A 23,477-nucleotide genomic window follows, 5' to 3' on the forward strand; every position below is an offset into this window, starting at 1 on the left:
AAGCATATACAATGCTCATGGATAGAAAAATTAACATTACTAAAATGTTTTTACTACCCAAAGCAATCTGTAGATGCAACACACTTTCTATCAGGATACCAATGGTGTATTTCATAGAACAAGAACAAATATTTCAAAAATTTATGTGGAGACACAAAAGACCTCGAATAGCAACAGTGATCTTGAGAAAGAAGAACAAAGTTGAAGAAATTACACTAACTGATGTCAAACTATATTGTAAATAATCAAAGCTGCATGGTACTGGCATAAAAATAGACATTTATATCAATGGAACAGAATGGAGAGCCCTAAAATAAAACCACACCTTTATAGTTAATTAATATTTGACAAAGGAGGCAAGAATATACAATGGGGTAAATATAGTCTATTCAATAAACAGTGTTGGGAAAATTGAACAGCTAAGTGCTATGGGACTGTAGGTCCTAGCATGAATAATCAAAGGAATGAGAACATTGAACTCATTAAGCAGAACAGAAAGGGATGCATTTTCTTGTTATGCTTTTTAAATAGTATGTGCACCCTAGTTCATTTAGCCATTTCTTTATAGATTACAAATACATTTTGATTATTTTCATAGGACAACTAACTTTATCTTCTCCAGTAGGAAAAGACATAGTCACTAATATTTTCATGGTACTTTCTACGAACCAGGCACTGTTCTAAGGACTTTATCTAGAAGTCTTCTCTCTCTCTCTCTCTCTCTCTCTCTTTGTATTTTTTTGAGGTGAGACGTGGGAAGGCAGAGAGACAGACTCCAGCATGCGCCCAACTAGATCCACCCGGCAAGTCTGCTAAGGGGCAATGCTCTGCCCATCTGGAGCTGTTGCTCCATTGCAACTGGACCCATTCTAGTGCCTGGGGTGGAGGCCATGGGGCCATCCTCAGCTCCTAGAGTTTTGGCTACGGGAGGGGAAGAGAGAGACAGAGAGGAAGGAGAGGGAGAAGGGTGGAGAACCAGATGAACGCTTCTACTGTGTGCCCTGGCTGGGAATTGAACTTGGGACTTTCACATGCTGGCCGATTCTCCACCACTGAGCCAACAGACCAGGACTTAGAAGTCTTCTTTTTTACTCACTCACATATATATGAGTATTACCCATATTTGCTCTTATATTGGTATTTAAGCTGAATATATCAATTGCCTTTTATGTATCAAATATTTTATAAATATAAAATCAGCTCCAATTTGACTCATTAGTAAAGACTTTTATTTAAGTAAAAATGATTGTATGGTAAAACTTCAGTTATTGAGATAATTGTGGAGGGCAGTTATGATTTAACAAAAAGTTTATTAAAGTAAAAATACAAAAGGCTTATTAACTACGAGATCATTCCAATTTTTATTCTGAAAGGACCCCTAGAGATATTCAGAGGGTGTTTTCCAAAGCACTGAAGTGAGCATTTTACTGGAAAGTGTCATTGCATTCAATCCGTGTGCTTTGTTCATAGTCTTGTTCAGGCGGGGTAAAATGCTGGGTTCCTTTTATGTTTTCTTTGGGTATTTATTTATTTTTGTAAATTAAAGCCTGGATTGGGTGTCTTAGCCAGTAGATCTGCAGACTCATGGTGGCAGCACAGACACTCACAGCTGCAGGTGGAGTGTCATGAGAGGTGTAATCGTTCGTCTGCTTCCCTGAATGTGTTCATTCCACTGCAAACGTGTGATTCTCGAGACCATAAAAAGCACCTCTAAAAATTGTTTTACTGCCACTCTGTGAGTGAGTTCCTTTATGGCATGGAGAGTAGGCATTTGTGGGTTTCTACTACCAAGGTTAAAAAACCTTTTACCTTTGTAGACTTGGCAGGACACAGAGATCAGTACTGGAGGCCTGGTTCCCTGGTTCCTGGGGGTAGTTACTCTTTGTTAAAATAATGAAAACTTAAGCTAAAATCCACAAGGCACAAAATTTGACTGTCCTTCTATTTTGCCTAAGTAACTCAAAACTTCGTAGGTGTGACATCTCTGACTCTCACTGATCTCTCCTTGTTCCCGACTGAGCAGAGCCTGTGCAGGCGGAGTACTGCACCTCTCGGGATGCCAGTGACTGCATATGTTTTTGTTCATGATACCTGTGAATTTGTGTGTGCTATATATTTTATTTAAATTATTATTTTATGTATATATAAATAGCCGTAAACGTTCAGTGGAAGATAACAATGTTTTGTGGAAGAGGTACAATTTTCTATTTTGCACAAAGGCAGAATGTGGCTGTCAGTGAGTGGTCTTACTCTGGTGTTTATAATACTCATAGTGTGGATGTTGGAATGGTACAAAACATTGCTTATTTCACATCAATACAGGGTGAGGCAAAATGGGTTTACAGTTACGAATAGGTGAAAACCAGGGTTTATTATTGTATTAGTATTGATTAATTAGTGTATTATTTTCCAAATGAACAACTGTAAACCTACTTTTGCCACACCCTATACCTTTACATGTTTCTTTTTCCAGTGAAAGTGTGTAGGCTTCTCACATTAGAAGTTTATGTTACACATCTATTTTTCCTTCCAACACAAATAAAAGATGGAGATATAGTATGTTCTTAATAAAAGAATGGTACAGTAAGTAACAGGAACAAATAATTTTAATGGTAGAAGAGACATTGGTAATGCCCAAGCACTTGGTTGAGGACTTTCTAAATGATCTCAACCTCCTAAGATCAAGCAAAGTGGAAAATTTTAAGGATAACATTTTTACTTTACTATCTTTGATTTATACTTACAAAACATTGTAGATTTAATTTTGGAGCTTTAATATTTTTCCCTTGGAATTTAATAATTAGGATGATATTTTATCTTTTCTTTTCTATTTTTTTTTACAGAGACAGAGAGAAAGTCAGAGTGAGGGACAGATAGGGACAGACAGACAGACAGGAACGAAGAGAGATGAGAAGCATCAATCATCAGTTTTTCAATGTGGCACTTTAGTTGTTCATTGATTGCTTTCTCATATGTGCCTTGACCATGGGGCTACAGCAGACTGAGTAACCCCTTGCTCAAGCCAGCGACCTTGGTTCCAAGCTGGTGAGCTTTGCTCAAACCAGATGAGCCCGTGCTCAAGCTGGCAACCTTGGGGTCTCAAACCTGGGTCCTCCGCCCCCCCAGAACTGGGGGGGCGGAGGACCCAGTTTCGATGCTCTATCCACTGCACCATTGCCTGGTCAGGCTGATATTTTTTCTTATTTTGGGCATTTAATAGATTGATATATATAAAGGATTACTTTTAGCTCTGTACAGCAAAAATCTCATTGAAATAATTTATTAAAATAGGAATTTGGCCCTGACCAGTGGCTCAGTGCATAGAATGTCAGGCCAGTACATGGATGTCTCAGGTTCAATTTCCAGTCAAGACACACAGAAAAAAAAAAAACCATGCCTCCACTTTCCTCCCCCCTTCTCTTCCTTTTCCCCTCCTACAGCAAGTGGCTCAATTGGTTCCAGTGTTGGCCCTGGGCACTGAAATGGCTCCATTGGAGTGCATCAGCCTCAGGTGCTAAAAATAGCTCAGTACTAGAGCACTGGCCCCTGACGGGGTTGCCAGGTGGATCCCAGTCAAGAAGTATGGGGGAATCTGCCTCAGGATCTCCCACCCTCTCACCTAAAAAAATATGAATCTATTTTTCTCATGTGAAAAGGACTGATGTGTAGGCAGTTTATGACTGGTCAGCTGTTTAAGAAATAAGGCTTTTTTTCTTTTCTTGCTCTGTCATCTGTAGCATATGGCTTTTGTCCTCATGGCTGCAACATGGCAGTTACAGCACCAGGGATCATGCTGCAGATTTTACAAGAAAAGGAGAGAGGAAAGACCAAAATAAGTTGATTCTTTTTGAAAGAATATTCTTGGTATCCCTTCTCAAAATCTTTTACTCAAATTTATTGGCCAGGACTATGTCATATGGACAACCCTCTCATGAGAGAGTCTGGAAAGATGCGAATTTTTACTTAAGCATATTGAGGTTCTGCTGGGAAAGAAGAAAGAACAAAAGGATACCGAGGAAAGATTATTTTTCTATACCTGATATTGCAGTATTTTAGGGTGTTTTTATGATGCCATTTGGGCTTATTTTTCCAACCACAAATTTAATGTTGGTAGGTCGACACACCTGTTCACCGGGAATTTGAATGACTTGATGGGGGAAGGGGGAGGGTGACAGAGCTGGGACAAGAAAAAAGGTGAGACAAATCATAAACTGATGTTGCAGATTAGAGTGCAGGTAAGTGAGGCCCTTGACATGTCAGTTCAGAGAACTCACAGGAAACACTGCACGGCTATCTGTGACATAGCTTCAATGCTTACTTTATTGATGGGAAGATTCAGGTCTGATGGCAATTTCCCATGGCCCACTTATTCTTCAGTTTTAGCCAAAGAAGTCATAGAATTTAAAGCTGATGCACAGCTGACCAATGGAAATCAAGGCAGAGTAAGACTTGTTCTGCTGCTTATAAGACATTTAAAATCTTTTCTACTACATATGAGTTTCAATAATTTTATGTTTACATAGGTAAATTAATACTTGCCTTTTATTTTATTTTGCTTTCAATTTTTTATAAAAAATCTCAAATAATCACAAAAGTAAAGACATAACATAACCCCTATATGCCTATCACTAAGTATCAATAACTGTTAACTCATGGCCAGTCTTTTTTCATGTACAGCAATACACATATTTTTCCCAAGATAAGTTTGAGGCAAGCTTATGAAATCTTATCATTTTTCATATATATTTTAGTATGCATTTCTAAAATTTAAGTCTCTTTATCCTGTCTGAATTTAGATTTCCCCAGTGTCTAAATTTTGTTCTGCTTTTTTGAACAAGGGTGTGAATAAAAAATATACCTTGTAATGCATTGCTGTGTTTCTTAAATCTTTTCTAATCTACAGGGTCCCCTTCCTCTTTGATTTTCCTTGCAGTTTATTTTTGGAAAACTCCAGGTTCAACAGCATTTCCATATTCTGCGTTTTGCTGCCTGTATTTCCTGAATCTCTGTGCTTTCAATGCACATATTTCTCTGTGGCTTGTTTATTCTGAAAGCTGGTTGTTAAAATTCAATGCTTGATCTGATTTAGGTTCAAATATGATGGATTTTGGTTTTAAGGAATTAAAATAATTCTATAAGAATAAATTTTAACCATTACTTTCTTTATGTAAAAATTTCTTTGGCAATAACACCTTCTTAACTCAATGTTAAAAAAAAAATACGTTGGCCCAACCAGGCAATGGTGCACTGGATATAGTGTTGGACTGGGACGCAGAGGACCCAAGTTTGAGACCCCGAGGTCGCCAGCTTGAGTGAGGGCTCATCTGGTTCGAGCAAGGCTCACCACCTTGAGCCCAAGGTTGCTGGTTTGAGCAAGGGGTCTCTCACTCTGCTGTAGCTCCCCACCTCAAGGCACATATGAGAAAGCAATCAATGAACAACTAAGGTGCTGCAACGAAGAATAGTTGTTTCTCATCTCTCTCCCTTCCTGTCTGTCCCTATCTGTTCTTCTTTCTGTCTCTCTTAGTCAAAAAAATACTTTGAAGAAACGGGTAATCACCTCAATTCCCGAGCAGTTTGAAATTTTAGCTCCATACCGTTTAACTTTGCTATTGAATTTAATATTATTCTGTGTCATAGTCAACACATATTTTCTAAATAAAACAAACATTATTATGATCAAATATTCTTTTCCCATCCTTCGATTTTAAGCTTTTTGACATGTATGGCCACTAATATTAGGCAGTTTCTGATTTTGTTTAATGATTATATTATAGTTAGATATTTTTTTCTATTACCTAATTTAGCTGATACTTAGGTATAATTAATTTAGATTGAATTTAAATGCTTTCAATAATTAAAAAATTACCTGTATTAAACATATGACACAGTTTCATTTTATATAAGCCAACCATACAAATATAACTGCTTGCTCCTAATAAATAAGGACTCATTTCACTTGCTTTAATCAGAATGACCTAAAAGTATCAAACTGTATGCAGGGTTTACGTGAAATTAGGTCACTATCTTAAACCTCCCTCTTTTCAGGCTGACCTATTTTTTCCTCCCACAGATAGCGAAAAGGTCAATATGATCATGATTTAGGTCTAAATTACCATAAATTATCAATTTATGAATTATCAATTCATCCAATTTAGTTACATTTAACTCTTACCTATATTTAGGTCTTAAAATGACAGATATGATTTGAGCAGCCGTAGTCTGCAAAATGTTTTTTTTTAACTATGGGATTACTTTTAATTTTATGTAATTTAATTTTATGTAGATAGTTTATAAAAGGACTCCATACAAAAATAAATAAAGATTTACTTGAAGGAGGAACTAGAACCCTGCCCTTCTTCACAGGTTGCCCCCTGTAACTGCCCTGAACTTCTCCCATAATTCCTACAGCTCACTGAAGCATCTTTTGAAAATAAAGCTTTAAGGCATCCTAGACTCAATATCTCTCCATTATTGGCCTCTGTGTTGAACATGAGAATGAATGAACAGTGCTGTTGGAGGTGATGGGATCAGGGAATGAAATTGTGAAGTGTTGAAGCCTTTCTGTCAGTGTTTGTTTCAAGCTTGCTCTTTCCCTAAATGTTTCTTTCATAAGACAATAGCAACCCCATGATAATATCTGGTTTCTAACTTCAGTTCTAGAGTTAATTATGAAATGTAAATTTGAGCTTGTAAATCTTCTGAGATATTTTATGTAAATTTTAAAATTACTTGTTATTCAGAAATTTTTGTTTAATGAAATGTTTTGAATGTTCTTTAATGACTTCATCCTGTAATACCCTAGAGAAAGTCCCCATAACTTTGTTTCACAGTGCATTGTGGGTTTAACTACCCATCAGAAATCTTTTGGTCAGCAGGCCCAAATTAAATTAAGCATCTTTTCTAATTAAGACAGAAATCAGTGAAAAGCACTGAAATAAATGAATTGAAACTGAAAAAGGATAATTAAGTTTAAAGTTCATTTAAAATTGAACTGGTAAACTTGGATTCCACGATTTTAATTTAACATATTTAGATTCAGACCTTCTTTATTTCTAGGTCTACTCACCACCCTCCTTATTTTATATTTTCCATTTGTCTTTCAAATTCTCTTCCTTAATTTATCCATGTTGGGCAGATAAAATATATTATGCTCACTTTGTTAAAGATGGCGCTGCCCACGTGGAGGCCGTTGCCCAGGTGATATTAATGTGTGTCTCTGTGGGCTGTGGGCAGGCTGGATCCTTGTGGCCTAGGGCTTGGTTTTGGGATTAAGCCTTTCTCACCCTTTTTGATGTGGGGTGGTGCAATCCCATCATGCCTCAGATAAGTGACTTTGTATTAGAGACTTCCCTATTTTGTATATTGGATTAAAGGTTTTGATTTCTACACTATAAAATGGGGGCAGAACGGGAGCTTGCTCTCTTGGTTCCTGAGATTAATATTAGAGGAGAGAGCAGAGAGGAGAGCAGAAAGAGGCCATGTGGAGGAGGCCAGGAGAAGCAGCCAAGATGGCGGAGTGTTGAGTGAGAGGCCAGTTTGTGCAGTTTGTGCAGGGAGAAGGAAGGAGATGGGGAACAGGGGTGAATAAGGCTGGTGAGCTAGAAACCTTTGATTCTAGGAAACTCGGATAAATCAGTAGCTTTGTGAGCACTGAATGTGAGTGGGTTTTGGAGCCCAGTGTGTGTTTTTACTTGCCCGCCGGGTGCAAGCTAGGATTAAAGCTAATGGCCCATCAGTTTTTGGCTCTGTTGTTTCTTTACCGACTGTCTGAATCCAATGCGAACCTGCATGGGCCAGGCTGCTGTGATAGTGGCCGTGGCTTCTGGCTTTACAATCCAGAATATCAATTTCTAATAAACTTTATCTTTAGTTCATCATATTGTTACATAAGATTCCTTTTAGTTCCTTATAGGCAATCAGACCCAATTCAAGTTCTCTTAATTAAGACTTGTCAACGGGCCCTAAATATGGATCTTAGCTTCCCTTAACATGGGCCTACCTTTCCATCTTGACTGATATTCTTAGTGGTCCAGAATTTTATTTAAAATGTTTAACAATTGGTATAGCATGGGCACTAATCAATCAAAACCTAGTCATAAGATTAGATAATTTTTGGAGACCCAAAATGCTGGGGTGGCCCAGGCAGCATGGCAGGTCCTGGTTATACTAGACATAATAAAAGCATTTCTGTATTTTAACAACTAGTGTAGTGAATGCACTGTTAGCCTCTTCAGGGCTTATCTCTGTTGGAAAGAACCACGCCTTTCCATGACTGCCTGTTCTCCATGACTAATGGATGCTAGGGTTTAAACATCTGGCTTTTTCACTCCTACTATGGATCATGGTGGGTGGCCATTATAGTTCCAGAGATTCCACGGGATTTGCTAAAATTGTCACTTGGCCTGGATTACAGCTCCTTTTATTTTTTCCTTTGCCCAATTCTGCTTCCTTCCCTTTTATTCTGTAAACATGACCCCAAGGGCTTTCTCTAGTGAGTGACCTGCTCTACTCTGTGGGAATGAGTGAGTCTGTCCCTCTGGACAATAGACACCGGTGCCACAGTCTTGCCCTCCGCACCCCACTCAAGCATTGATAGTTACAGCAATTAAATGCCTACACTAAGACCTGGAACGTTTCTGCCAAGAGGCTATCTGTGATCATTTGGCTCATAATTTTTCATCACAAAAATGGGTTAAGAAATTATAGAATATCTAGCTTTGTTTCATTTCAAGGTATCAAAGAAAACAAGTAAAGCTTTAGTCTTTGTCAAAACATGGAATTAAATCTCTGCTTCTCTTCTTTAAGTAGGAAATAACAACCTTCTTTTGAGATATGGCCAAATGCCTTGCTTTTCACGACTAAAGGCACAATGCATTAACCTTGCACTATTTCTTCTCCCTTTTCTCAGAGGGGTGAAAACACCCATTGCCATGTTTTGGTTATACTAGGTTATGGTGACACAGTGCTATAAAGGATATGCCTGTCTTTCTGGATGACCCCTACCAGCCTCGGTTGCTTGGGCAGAGCTGTGCCCACAGTGCAGAATTTATAATATATTCTTCAGCTCTCTCAAGCAGGTCAAGTTTACAAATGTTTTAACACTACCTAATAAATGCTTCTTGAATTGAATTGGAACATGTTCATAAACATTTTAGAGTCTGAATTTTCAGGAGAAACTCATCTAAGTTCTGCTGAAATTACAGCCAAGGTCTATAAAGCAGCAAAATTTTCAGACTCCAGAATTATTTTTGACTTGCTATCAACCTATGAAATGGTGTTTTGATGATTTAGAGTCCATCTGTCTCCTACTCCTCAGGACCTTTAAACTTTTAACAAATGTCTGGAGTTTTTGTTCACTGACTTCATACTTCAATATTAAAAGGCCATTTTTTAATTTAGTCTCAATTTAGAGGGAGACGTTTTACCTCCTATTGGGTGAGGTACACTGACATCTTCATTTGAAATTCTTTTTCTATGTTGAAGTGCTTAGAGAAAATGACTGTTTGCCAAGGTGATGTTTTCTTGGAGGCTGCTTATTTACATGATAACCAGGGTCAGGCAATAAAGTCTCTACTCATTCTTTAAAGAACATGAATGCCATTTATCATTATAGAAATTTGTAGATAAAGAAAAGTCAGAAAAATAAAATTATCTGCTGATAGTTCCCCTATCTAGCTATCTAAATATCATTCATATTTTGGTGGTTTTTTTTCTCGTCTTATTTTCCCTGGCAAAACTTTTCATTTATATTACATACTTGTAATTATAATCTGTCTATATGATATGTATTCTGTTTTTTTAACCTGTCATTAAAGCAAGCATATTTCCATATTAGAAATTATAAATATATATTTATATGATTGCATATAATCTATTAGGTTGGTGTACCGGTTATTCATATTTCTATTGTAGGACACAAAAGTTATTTAAAAATATTGCCATTATAAATAATTATGCAATAATATGCTTCTTTTTAGCTTTTTTGTTCTCTGCACATATCAAGTAACTAGCTAGGATAGATTTCCCAAAATCAAAGCTATTGCAACAAGAATATTAGCACTTGAATTTATATATTTTAATTTTTAAAAATTTAATTTATTGGGGTGACATTGGTCCTAAATAAGATTATATGTTTCTTTATATGATACAATCTGTATATTGAATTGTTTACTCACCACTCAAAGTTAAATCATCTTCCATCACTATATATTTAGCTCCTTTCATCCTTTGCTACACCCCTGTACCCCCTTTCCATCTGGTTGCCACCATACTATTGTCTGTGTTTGTGATTTGCAGTTTTATATCCCATATATAAGTAAAACCATATGGTTCTTAGCTTTTTCTGACTTATTTTGCTTAGAATGATATTATCAAGGTCCAATCATGTTGTTCGAAATGGCAGAATTTTATCTTTTCTTATGGCTGTGTAGTATTACATAGTATATATGTACCACATCTTCTTTTTCCAATATATTCTTTATATTATTGTTACATTGCTATATTTTTGGTATTATAGTCCAAGCTATAAAATATGATTATGTTCCATTCATAACTCACTTTCAATTTTGAACATATTTTTATATTTTTGCTAATTTGGTAGATAAAATATCAATAAGCAAGCAAAAATGCAAAAGTATGAGCAAAAATTGGATCATTTTAAAATCTGAAATAAATGCAGCTTTGGACTGTATTATGCTACTCAGCCTTTTGGTGTTGAAAATTTACATCTGTCTCTATGAAGTAGATAGAATGTAAAAGGAAATATTTAAGAATGGGTAAACAGCAAACTCTCAGTGGTACTTTGTACCTTTCAGGTGGGTACAAAGTCACTTTCTTCTTGCTGTGTCCAGAAAATCTCCCAGCACCTGGTGGCTATAGTAATTATTGTTAAGCCAAATTCAGAGGGACCCAAAAAATGGAAGACAGGAACAAGGTCCATCAGTTACACATCAAAGCTTTATTGTCTATCTTGGCCAAGTGGCGGCAACTCCGACCGAAATCTGATGGAAGCACGCCGGCCCTTTGTTCTACTTAGTTTTTATAGTTTTGTAAGTGGAAAGTTCAGAAGCAAAAATTGCAATTAGGAGCCCCTTACCACTATTGGTTATAGTCATATGTCCTTTAACATGATAGGACCACGTTCAATTTGCAAGCCATACATCCTTTTGGGGAAAACAAAGTTTACAAGCCAACACAATGGTAGAAAGATGTCTCTTTACATATTAAAAGGCATTCCTATATTATCTAGTGTTTATCTGCCATCTCTCTGTCCAGAGTCACACGTGTTAACCACATGCATTTACATAGGAGAGGTAGTTTCTGTGGGGACAAATGCCCGCAAATGGCTCATTGCTATGAGAAAAGGTTTATTTTGGCTTTTCTCTCCCTGTACCTGGCTAGCCATTCACCCTTTTCCCCATAGGTGTGGTGGAATGTCTAGGGATCCATGTTTTTCCTCCCCTTGCATTTAAAATACAATGCCACGGGCAATCCTGACTATGCCAATCACACAGTACAGAGACTATTCTCACAATTTCTCTGCATACCTTAACCCAAATTAATAAAATATTCTCCAAGCCTCCCAAAATATTAATAATAATTCTGTAGCTTTTGGTACTTTACGACACCTGCGGGTGAAGTGGCTCAGTGGCTCCTCAATTATCTACAAAATGGTTGCCATCAATTCCATCCATCTGTGTCTATGTTATCAGTCTCCCACCAAGGGGTGAAATCTATTTCTCAATCATCTTAAATATGGCTGGCCTATGTTTGCCCTGACCAATAAAATACAGGAAGAGAGATGTCAGACCAGTCCATATGGAGGCTCTGGGGGGCATTGTAGCTCCTCCTGGCTCTTTTGGCATACATGCTCTGGGGAAGCCATCTATTATGTAAGAAGTCTGAGTACCCTTGACCACATGCCATACTGTGGAGAAACCCATCCATTCCTGATAGGGAGGAGCAGTTATACTTCAAGGGAGATGCTGATGCGATATCAGATCTTCCAGGCCAGCCACTAGGTTTGTCAGATAAGAAGCTTCAAATAATGCCAGCTACAGCTGCCATTTGAATGTCCCTGGATGGCAGATGCCAATGATGGTCATTCCACAGATACCACCAAACCCCACAACCAGGTGAGATAAGAGCAAATTATTATCCTTTCAAGCTCTCAAGTGTTGGAGACTGCAAGCTGACAGTCCTTGGGGTTTAGATTATTGGAGGACAGAGGTGTGGGGGACTGGCAGTAAGCTGACAGGATCCTTGCTGCCCATCCCCCTCCTCACTTGCTTGATTAAGTTGCTAAAGGCTAAATTCTTCCCCACAACCTCTGACTGTTCGTTTAAGTTGGTAAAGGCAATTTACATGCCCTTCTCCACATCTCCGTGTTAGCTGTGTTTCCACTTGTCCCATCCCCCATGACCCTTGAAAAGACCCTTGAAAACCCTTTGTTTTGTGAGGTTAAGATGTTATGCAGGGTGGAGGGCTTTCTGCACTTGGGAGAATTCTTGGTTTTCCTCAGAAATGTGATTTGTATCTAAGTTTTCTTTGTTTTGCTAATGACTTTGTTCTGCCTTATCAATAACGTGGTTTGGGGGTGGAGACTCGCTCTTGCAAGCTATTAGCTGTGCAGTGGGTCCTCCTGATCCCATCCTTTTTCTTTCTCTGTTTATTTTCTAATCCTCCACTGTTCCCACCCGAGACCTGTTAAATCTGCTGTGCAGGTTTGCAACACTGAAGTTTTGGGGACAACTGTTTTGCATTCATAGCTGAGCAGAACAGAAATCAAGGCAAAATAAGAATGGGTTTCAAGTGTCTTCACTCCTAGTAAGTTCACATAGTATATTTTTCTGCTCTGGAATTTGACCATGAAAAATACGCATTGCCCCTTCTTCAGCTCATCAAACTTACTCTAAGCAGTTTGATTAGAACAGAGGGTTTATATGACTGATAGTTAGGCTGGTTCCTGACTTTTTAAAAAGACATCAAAACCTTAAAAGAAAGCTTAGTTCTAATGATGTGATGTGAGGTATATATCAGTAAAAGAATGGGTGGTATGATTAGGGGTGCATTACAGTTCATTTCTCTAAAGCAGTAATTTTCAACTGCTGTGCCACAAGAATTTTAATTTTTTTAAATTTATTTAGTTTTTATTGTCTTTTAATTTTTTAAAATAAATAATATATTTATATGGTTTAAAAATCAAAGCAATACAAAGGTATACCCTCAGAGTCCTGCTCCCACTGAGTACCCATCCTCTCCTCCCTCCACTCATATTTGTTTCTTGTTTATCCTTCCAAGGATTTTTTATGTAAATACAAGTGAACAAACATATATTCTCATTTTCTGCCCTGGTTGTACACAAAACGTTGCATATTATATATAATTTATGCACCTTATTTTTTTTTTCAGCTTAACAATATATTCTGGAAAGTTTTCTTCATTTTTAAGCAGGTACCATTCATAATCAGGTTGTTCTTTGACATATAAGTTATTTAGACAAGATTCAATCTGTGAGATATAGCTTCTTCTTTTTTTTTAAATTGAATTTTCTTAGGGTGGTACTGGTTAACATAGTTATTTAGGTTTTAGATGCCAATTATACCACAGATCTCTGTATACTGTATTGTGTGTTCACCCCCTCTCCCCAAATCAAGTATTTGTCCATCACCATTTATCCTTCCAATATCCTTCTCAACCTCCCTGACCTCCTTCTCCCCCACCACAATGACCACACTATTGTCCATGTCCATGAGTATTTTCTTCGTTTTGTACCTTTTTTGCTCTATCCCTCCACCTCCCCTATCCAATGCCTCTTCCCCAACAGCTGTCAGCTTGTTCTCTATGTATGAGTCTGTTTCTATTTTTAAAAAATTATGTAACACCTGATTATTTAGTCAGGAGCACTGACTTCTTTTTCATTAGATTTGTCAAATAAAAAAATAGACAACAGCTAACAAAACAAAGGCTATCTTGTATGAATAAGTCAAAATTAAACCTATTTTTTTCATCACAATGGCAAAAAATGTAATACATTGTGTCCGTAAAGTCATGGTGCACTTTTGACCGGTCACAGGAAAGCAACAAAAGATGATAGAAATGTGAAATCTGCACCAAATAAAAGGGAAACCCTCCCAGTTTCTGTAGGATGATGTGGCAGCATGTGCGCATGTGCAGATAATGACGTAACACCGTGTATACAGGAGCAGCCCATGGCCATGCCAGTCGAGATGTGGACGGTACAGAGGAAAGTTCAGTGTGTTCTGTGGCTTGCTAAATTCAAATCTGTGACCAAAGTGCAACATGAATATCGGCGTGTTTATAATGAAGCACCACCACATAGGAATAACATTACTCGGTGGGATAAGCAGTTGAAGGAAACTGGCAGTTTGGTGGAGAAACCCCGTTCTGGTAGGCCATCAGTCAGTGACGAGTCTGTAGAGCTGTAAGGGATAGCTACCTAAGGAACCCTAAAATATCTGTGTGTGAGCCCATATTGAACTGCACTGAATAGGTATGAAACTGGGAGAGTTTTCCTTTTATTTGATGCAGATTTCACATTTCTATCATTTTTTGTTGCTTTCCTGTGACCGGTCAAAACTGCACCATGACTTTACGGACACACTCTATATTTTTGACATGCTGCAGAATTTTAGTTATTAGTTTATGTGTGCCATGAGATGAAAAAGCTTGAAAATCACTGCTTTAAAGAAATTCTCTACTCCTATTCCATGCAATTTTGGTAAGACTGTCAATTTTAGTAGATTGTAGAAATTGATGTATAATCTAGGTTTGGCCAATCATTGAAATTAGTCTCCCAGGATAGAGTGATTAGTTCAAGTGGTAGACATATAACTTGCATATCAGTCAGAGTTCTATTTTCTTTTCTTTTTTTTGTGACAGAGGCAGACAGAGAGAAAGAGAGGGATAGAAAGGGACAGACAGACAGGAAGGGGGAGATGAGAAGCATCAGTTCTTTGTTGAGGCACCTTAGTTGTTCATTGATTGCTTTCTCATATGTGCCTTGATGGGGTGGGGGGTGGGACGCTACAGCAGAGTGAGTGACTCCATGCTCAAGCCAGTGACCTTGGGCTCAAGCTGGTGAGTTGTGCTCAAACCAGATAAGCCCGCACTAGAGCCGGAGACCTCGGGGTTTTGAACCTGGGTCCTCCGCATCCAAGTCCGACTCTCTATCCACTGCACCACCACCTGGTCAGACCAGAGTTCTTTTCTTAAATTTATACATGAGCACAAAAAGGAAATAGAGTGGTTTTTCCCCTCTAAATTAAGATCAGGAAAGCTTGAAAATCTGACTGACATCAATTCTCACTTCATGAAAGAAATATGTCTCTTTGAGGAAAGAAAATGACCAGTACTTGGAATTGGCACTGATAAAGAGTCCTAATAAGATAATTTCTATACCTGGATCAAGCCATATTGTTGTAAGGTACCAAAAAGCTGCAAAATTAATATTGATATTCTGGGAGGAAAGGTCAGGCTTTCCTGTCCCATTGTTCCTATGGGGAGGGGAGGGAGAAGAATGTAGAAGTTTCTGGCTTGCAAGAACATTTAGTTTTAAATCTAAAATAAAGGTTAACCTAAAAACTTCTTCTCTTTCAACTGGAGACAGAATTTACATACCATCTTGCATTGACTGTAGTTCCTTTCCCTTCCTGGAATCTTGAGAGTAAAATACCTCTAGGCTAGTGAGGGAAGATGAACCCTAAAAGATTTGTAAACATCTTTAATTGTGTTACCTTAAAAACTTTAATGTTTCTGTGTATCCCCTAAACAAATGCTGTCAGCTGGTACCATGATGTTAGGCTCTTCCCCCCGTGTGTGATCAAGGGTATATAAACAGCCCCTAAACTATTTTGGGACTGCACTATTTGGGTCTGGTGCCCCGTGTCAGCCATATGCGGCCTGCATATTTAATAAATCTCCTCCTCTAATAAAACTCTTCAAAATTCATCTGTACTGGGTTTCAGTAGAGTTTTTTTCATTTGCAACAAACAAAATTTATGCTTATACATCAATTCATTTAATTATATCAAAGGGTCTTACACAAAAACCTGGATGAAATGCACAATAGATAATTTTTCACACTTCTCACTTTATAGAAAGCAACATTAAATAGATAAGCGTGAGTTTAAGCCACTTTCCTATAATTACACACCTTTTTTCTGCCACCCAAGAAAATATTAATTGCATAAAAGAACGTGAGAAAACTTGTATTATGAGAATAAACTTGCATTTGCTCTAATTAAAAAATAAAATTATTTTCAAATTAATGTATTTTATTAACAAATTTGCTAGGACACATAGTACACTGACCTTCCCATACCTTTTCTTATTTTAAAGTAAAAAAACAAAATGGGAACAAATAAAATATTTAAAATAAAGAACAAGTAAATTTAAATCAACAAACTGACCAGTATTTCAATGGGAACTATGCTCCCCTCACTGACCACCAATGAAAGAGGTGTCCCTTCCGGAAGTGCGGCGGGGGCCGGATAAATGGCCTCAGGGGGCCGTTTGAAGTGTCGGGGCTCAGGCATCGGGGAAGTTAGGCTTGGAGAATTTTTCAACTTCAAATTGATATTGCCTTATTGTAATGCTGGGAGTTTAATCCAGTTTGCCTTTAGAAACCTTCTATTCTTGTGAGTGTGGTGTGTGTGTTTAAGGTTAATTGAGTTTTTTACTTAGTTTACAGTTTTATCATGTTATAAGAGAACATGATTTATTCTACAGAACAAGGCAATTTACCAAAGCATCTTCTATATTTCCTACTCTTTAAACACTTATGAAACTTTAATCTATATCTAAAAATAATATCTATGCCTTTAAGTAATCCACTTCTAATTTTTTTCTGTTGTATGCATTACCTATTGATTTCCCACTACTGAAGATTATATACTGGGATTTTGAATATAGCCACACATGTTCTCATACACACCTGTTTCATTACCTTTGATAATGTTCCACTGCAGTTATAATTACACTCATGTGTAGGATTTATATCATGACTCTGTAAATACTATTACTAGTTGAGCTCTGTAGTTGATTATGGTGACTTTCTTGTTTCAGTGATCAACTTTTATTTCTCCAAAGTACTACTTTTCTTATGTTACTTTTATTTATCCAGGCTGATTTACTTTCATAGTCTCTCCCAAATGGATAAGAGCAATTCAGTATTTCAGTCACAATAAATATACTGTCATTTTCATTTTCTAAAGGTTTGATTCTTGAGCATTCTTCCTTGCTCCAATCTGGTCTGTTTCCTCTCCTGACTTTTATGGTGCTGAGTCCTGCGTTTTCCCTTCACCATCATTTTGGAGGTCACCTCTGTTCTTAGTAGATTCCTTGTGGCTTGAGTCTCATGTGTTCTTGATTTTTGGATTTCTCATGCAGTAGTATCCTGAAAAAGAATGTCTTATAGGTAAATATTGGAGACTTTGCATATCCCAAAATATAGTTTTTAGTCACCATATTTAATTACTAGTTTTGTTGAATGCAAAACTCTAATTTAGAAATTATTGTCTCAAAATTTCAAAGATATTTACTGTTCATTGTATTTCAGTTTCTAATATTGCCCCCCCCTTTTATTTTGTATAAAATAAACATGTTCTCTGGAAGCTTTGAAAATCTTTTCTTTGCCTCCCAGTTCTGAAATTTTATGATGATGTGCTATTTTGTGGGTCTATTTTCATTTCCAGTACTCTGTGTATCGTATTGAGTATATCTTATGTTGATCTCTTCATTTTTGTAAGCATAAGTCATTCAGTTCCTGAAAATGGACTTAATTGTTTCATGAAAAAAATTTATTCATCCTTTGCTCTTTCTGAAATTTCTATTATTCACATATTAGATCTTGAGATTGAGTGATGTATTTTTCTCATTTTTTCTCCTCTTTACTATTTATTTATTTATTCATTTCTGTAATTTCTGGAACAAGTTCTTAAATTTGTATCTCAAGTAGTCTCCTGAGTTTTAATTTATTCATCTTATATTTTAATTTACACATTTTTTCTAATTTCTGAATATTTTTATAGTATTCTCTTCTGTTATGATTGCAGTATCTTTTTGGCCCTGAGGACAATGATAAGAATTGTTTGCATGTGGCTCTTTCTTCTGTTTATATTCTATTTTTTCCAAAATTTTCACTTTTTTGTTGTTTTTGGTTTAGTCTTTAGTATTTGAGTTCTCCTGAAATTTTAGGCCACTGTCCAATCATACTTAAAGGAGACTCATAGAAAACTCAAAGTTCTGTTTCCAAGCATAGGGTGTTTTGACTGTGATCTTTGCTCTGGACTGATTGAAGCACTATCTTTCATTGGAGAATCTTCAAATCAAAATCTCTAGTTTTTTTTGGGTGAGGGTTATGGGTTATATTTTTCAAAGACAATTATTTAATTGTCTACGTGGAAGGCAAAGGCTGGCCCTGGTGTTTCCCACCAGAGTGTTTAAAATTTTGTTTCAATGACCTGAACTAAATCTCTGGCTTCCACACAGCATCCTTGATTTGTATTGTCTATTTCACCCACTCCAGATAACAAATATCTGGTATTCTGCTAGGATTACAAAGAGCAATCTTTTTAAAATAAGTATTTTCTAAATAGTTGATGATAGATGAAATGATTCTTTGTAATCTGAATACTTAAAAATATGGATTTGCAAAGTCAACGCCAGAACAAATTTACTAAAGGTTAGGATTAAAAAAGCTGTAAGGCCCAGTTTTAACTGTCCCTAGCAATGAGGAGTACGAAAAGCAAGGCAAGGACACTGAAAGTAAGTGTGAGACTTGAAGAAAGGTGATAGAAGCAGTTAAAGTCCTTCTGTTTGGGGTAGACTGTGAGGACGACACTTAGAATAGAGGAAAAGAGCTAAACACATGACTCACTAAAACTATGTCTAGAGAGGTAGCTGTTTTATAGTATATGGTTAAAGATACAGGTGGAACTGTGAAGTGAGGTAGGTAAACCAATATGCAGGCTATTTCCTCATCCAAATTAAAGTGGCAAAGACTCAGGTAGAGGGATGGCAGCGGGAAAGGAAAGTTGTGAATGGGAGAGTTATAACAAAGGAAGAATTGACAGTGTATGGTGAGTGATTTCTTACTTCTCCTGATTCCTTGCCCAGGGGGGCATCATTCTAAAGACCTGCCACCCTTGAGTTATTGTGTGCGAAAGCTGGGTAAATCCCAGCTAGAGGTGAGTTTGTCCTCCAGTGGTCTGCAGCAGATTACCACAAATTAAATTTCATGCTAACCTGCTCTAAACCAGGAACACATCATTAAGTTTCAGGGTTATCTAGATGATCATACTAAAAAATCTATTTCCAGGGTTCCCTTGATGACAGTTGTGAAAATATTTTAATCGCAGCATGAAATCATTTTGCAATATTTCACCAAAGCAATTATGCACCCTCTGAAATGCAATTCTGAAAAGAGGCACATGGGATGAAGCCAGATGAAGCCATTACTTCTTGGTTAGCAAGGGCTCCAATTTCCAGAAATGGCCCTGACAAGGCTGCTAAAGTCCAGGTTTGCTTTTAAGCCAGGTCTGTACAACTAAATGAGGTAGAGAATCGAGTTATTTTGGTACAGAATTAATACTGTCCTCCCTCTCCTGCCTCCTACATCGATCTTGATCATTCAATTTATGAGAAAATTTACACTCCTCTGCAGGGCCAGAAATATTGAAGCCAATGTTAAGTTTAAATTGTGACATGAGGAAGACAGAGAAGAATGGAAGCAAGTGTGTGTGTGTTTACCAGAAAATAACTGAAGAATGCAATATGCAAGCAGTAACTTTAGCATTTAATCAAGGATTTAAGAGTTTACCAAATGATGTCCAGTATTCAGTGTTAAGAATTTATCTCAAATATAACTGAGAGAATGCTATGGGGAAAAGTATGATGCTTTTGTAAAACTATACCTGGTGAAGATGAAGGCAAATCTTTACCAACTTGAGGGTCAAGAAGTCAAAGCCTACCAATGTCACCCCAATACATTTAATAAAACATTAAAAAAATCAAAGTCAGCTAAATCGAAAGGGAAAGAGAAAATATGAGTTAGCTAATAAGAAAGGCACCCTGATAAGATGGAGTTTGTGTATCTGTGTGCCCTCTCTTCACTACATCATGGTTGGGGAGGCACTCCTAGTCAGTGAGGCAAGCACACGCAAAGGAGCAGTGGACAAGTGAATAAATATGGAAACATCAGCATTCATTTTAATCTCTAAATGACTGTAAATAGTTATTACAGTCCATATATCCTGGCGATTTAGTCTTCTAGGCCTGCCAAAACAAAAATCCCATGGACTGGGTGGCTAATAAATAGAATTTTATTTTCTCACCATTCTGAAGAGTAGAAGTTCAAGATCAAGGCATAGCACATTTTGATTTTCCTCAGGCCTCTCTCCTTGGCTTGTAGATGCCACATTCTTGCTGTGTCTTCACATAGCGTTTACTTTGTGCATGTTCATCTCTGGTGTCTCTTCTCTTCTTATAGGACCATGGTCAATTGGATTAGCACCCCACCCTTTATGACTCCATTAAACTTCAGTAGCCTCTGAAAAGTACAGATCTCCAAATATAGTTATATTCAGAGGTATTGAGGATTAGGGTTTAAATGTATGAGTTTTGTTTATAGCATCAGAATTCTAAATTTTTGTTCCCCGAACTAGTTCCTTTCCTAAGCTTCACCATGTTAGTAAATGGAATTCTATCCTTTAGTTGCTCAGGTCAAAAAACTTAAGGTCAAGCCTGACTTTTATTTTATCCTCATATCCCACTAAGTAATTCTGTTGGATTTATCTTCAAAATACATGGAGAATATGACCACTCCTCATTACCCCTAGTGTTCTAGTCCAGTGGTTGGCAAATTGCGGCTCACGAGCCACATGCAGCTCTTTGGCCCCTTGAATGTGGCTCTTCCACAAAATACCATGTGGAATGTACCTACCTATATAGTTTAAGTTTAAAAAATTTGGCTCTTGGCCTGACCTGTGGTAGCGCAGTGGATCAAGCATCGACCTGGAATGCTGAGGTCGCTGGTTCAAAACCCTGGGCTTGCCCAGTCAAGGTACATATGGGAGTTGATGCTTCCTGCTCCTCCCCCCTTCTCTCTCTCTCTGTCTCTCTTCTCTAAAATGAATAAAAATTAATTAATTAATTAATTAATTTAATTAAAAAAATTTAAAAAGCATTTAAAAAAATAAAAATAAAATTTGGCTCTCAAAAGAAATTTCAATCGTTGTACTGTTGATATTTGGCTCTGTTGACTAATGAGTTTGCCGACTATTGCTCTAGTCTAATCCATCTCAGTGGTTGAGAGCGTCCTGTAGCAGAGTCTCTTTTGTAGTCTTTCTGCTTCTCCTCTGGCTTCTTTCAGTCTAATATATGTGTGCTCTATATAAAAAGAAGCCATGACAATATTTTACCTAGCTATAGATCTCTTCTTAGCACCTACCTACACTTGAAAAGTGTGTGTACATAATACATGTATATTTTGTAGTCTGTTTCTTACTATTAAAATTTAGACTCACAAGAGCTGAAACTTTGTTATATGTTATTTTCTGACATATTTCAAATGTCTTGAACATGTAAGGCACACTAAAAACATCAACATTACTTGAATGAATAAACTTATGCATATATCTGTATACCCTGTTAGCTACTTTTTGTCTTACTTTTCCCTCTTGTGCCTCCTAGAATGAAGGGACCATCAGGAAGCAAATCAAGTGCCTTCTGTGTGCTGGGGCTACAAAAAAAAAATACAAGATTCTGGTCTAATAGGGGGAAAAGACATAAAGAAATGAAAGCAAAGATATAAGAATACATAAATGTGAAGAAAGTGTAGGAAGAATTAAATCTTTGGTCTATAGGCAAAGGTTATTATTATGGGTTACGGAAGACTTCTCAAAAATAGAATTTGACCAGAAGAAGAAAGTCAGATGTGTGGAGGATATTACATGTAATAAAAAATGTCGTGTGTTCATTCTTAGGCTGCTAGACAATGGGCGCTAGTTGTACGTATTTAGAGAGAATTCTCAGGTTCAAGACCAATTTTCCAAGTTGCTGGAAATAAACACTACAGTTTGCATTATTTGTAAAAGTCTCTGGATAAATACAAGTCAGCTATGAGTAGTCATGTGACTTTCTGGGTAGAGCATTTTTAGATTTTACACTCCCATTAACTGATTTCAAAGTAAACCCCAGAAAAGGAAACTTCTCTCCAAAAAGCTATTTTAAGGGAAAAGAAATTTTTGTATAAGTGAAAATAAGCTTTTATTATAGTTAATTCAAACTTAAAAAATATGTAGGTTTATAGAATACATTCACATATATCTAATATAAAATAGCAAATCAATGATCCTTATGTTTTATCAGAAGATAAATGTATACACAACCAGTACTGAGTTGCAGATATCCTTTTAAAAATAAAAGCTACAAAACATTTTTATATAAATATAAAAATACCCCAATTTGCATACTGTACAGAATTAAAAATTTGAAATCAATTATAATTGATTATAACTGCATTATCTATAAGTATACATAATTTTTTTTACAAAATTTGAAGATATTGAAGGCATTTCTACAGGAAAAGAGCCAATAATATTTTTTACTCTTAGATATTAAGTTATATTGTATGTTATATTTTGTCTTTTTCAACTTTGATTTTCTGCCAGTTTATACCGTATTTAGTGTAGATAGTCAATAAATGTTAGTGCACCCTCTGAGGCATTGCTCCACTGCAATGAGAGCCATTCTAACACCTGAGGTGGAGGCCATGGAGCCATCCTCAGTGTCCAGGCCAACTTTGCTCCAATGAAGCCTTGGCTGTGGGAGGGGAGGAGAGAGATAGAGAGAAAGGAGAGAAGGAAGTGTAGAGAAGCATATGGATGCTTCTCTTGTGTGCCCTGGCAGAGAATCAAACCCAGGACTTCCACATACTGGGCCTATGCTCTACAGTTGAGCCAACTGGCCAGGGCCAAACTGAGGTTTTATTCATCATAAAATTCATACAATTCCTCATCACTGTCAAAAGTCCCATCCATTAGCTTGTCCTCATCTGTGTCTGATGACGAATCATTGTCTTTAACAACGAGCACAAAAACAAGTGCGAAAAAGCAGGAAATACAAGTAAAAAAAATCTACAACCACTGTATAAGACATACCCAATTTTTAGACAGCAAATTTTTCTAAAAAGAGTGAGTCTTATACATGGGGAAATACAGTACATTACGTATATTGAGAGAGTAGTGTTACAGTCTTTGACTTATAAATAACAAAATAGAAGCATAATGAGAAAGATAACAGAATTCATATAAACCAATAATGAATCAATTACAATAATAATAATAATAATTTGTGGGCTTTTATTTTTTTCAGAATATCTAGTAACATCCCCAGTTATTCTTATGGGGTAATAAACTTAACCTCTACAGATCAGGAGAATGAGATACAGGACA

Source organism: Saccopteryx leptura, chromosome 7, assembly GCF_036850995.1.
Source record: "Saccopteryx leptura isolate mSacLep1 chromosome 7, mSacLep1_pri_phased_curated, whole genome shotgun sequence".
Classification (NCBI taxonomy): domain Eukaryota; kingdom Metazoa; phylum Chordata; class Mammalia; order Chiroptera; family Emballonuridae; genus Saccopteryx; species Saccopteryx leptura.